Source organism: Oncorhynchus nerka, linkage group LG20, assembly GCF_034236695.1.
Source record: "Oncorhynchus nerka isolate Pitt River linkage group LG20, Oner_Uvic_2.0, whole genome shotgun sequence".
Taxonomy (NCBI): Eukaryota; Metazoa; Chordata; class Actinopteri; order Salmoniformes; family Salmonidae; genus Oncorhynchus; species Oncorhynchus nerka.
In genome coordinates, this window is record NC_088415.1 from 77721914 (window position 1) to 77722776 (window position 863).

General features: G+C 44.7%; 1 protein-coding gene across 1 annotated transcript in view; it reads right to left on the bottom strand.

Annotated features, from left to right (window-relative positions):
- Window positions 1–524, bottom strand: part of LOC115103152 (glypican-1-like) — a 159330-nt gene extending 158806 nt beyond the window's left edge. Inside the window, exons 1-2 of the mRNA XM_065005795.1 lie at window positions 444–524; window positions 1–330 (exon numbers count right to left, since the gene is read on the bottom strand). The exon at window positions 1–330 is cut by the window's left edge and continues 179 nt beyond it. The gene's annotated coding sequence lies outside the window, so the exon portion shown is untranslated. The remainder of the gene's footprint in view (window positions 331–443) is intronic.
- Window positions 525–863: the final 339 nt, after the last annotated feature.

Consider the following 863-nt stretch of genomic DNA (forward strand, 5'->3'; position numbering starts at 1 on the left):
ACGGCCAAGTGCAAATCCGAAAGAGTGGTGTAGTTTGATTGAGCTAAGTCCTAAAGAACGGGATTCATCTACTGCCAGCCGTTTGTCCAAACTCCTCTGTTACGTTGGGCTTCGCTACGGTCGCTCTCCTGTTGGTTCGCTGCGCCCCGTTTCTGCGCAGTGCTGAACGGGAAGCGTGTGTGTGTGTGGAGGGGGAGAGCAGTCCGGTTTCTTCTCAGGGCACCTCGAGGGGCTTTTTGCTTTCAATGTAGATACATCAACCACTGTATCAATTTCACACAATTTATCTGCACCTCTGGGAAGACAATTCGGTAAACACTGTGCAGTCACCTGAGGAAAGGCAATATAAACATATTTAGCAGACAAATCATGAATCTACAAAATTCCAGAAAAATAACAGGTGAACATTAACGAAAAAGAACGTCTCTGTATGATGGTATTACCGGAGATGGCAGCTGTCAGCAGATGAGTGAGTTGTAAAACGGCGGTAAAGGTAATGATGCTCTCCCAGCGCTGCTACTCGGTCGAATGAGGAGGAGGCGGAGAGAGAGAGAGAGCCAGAGAGAGAGAAGGGGGTGGACATAATGTAAGACACAAGAACAAATGGGCAAAGAGAGAAAGAGAAAGATGAGAGAGAGTGGCTATAGCTGTTCCTTGGGACACAAATCTCACTCACCTGTCTAGTCTAATTTGGTTAATTAGATATATACATTTTGTTTTTAGGGATGTTTACACAGTATACGATCTTTTGAATGATTTAATGCATCACTGGAAATACCTTATCAGCTACCATGGACGTGGACTTATCCATACCTTATTTCTAAAGGAATGTGTACAATGTGTCTTGACAGCTTGAAGGCCTC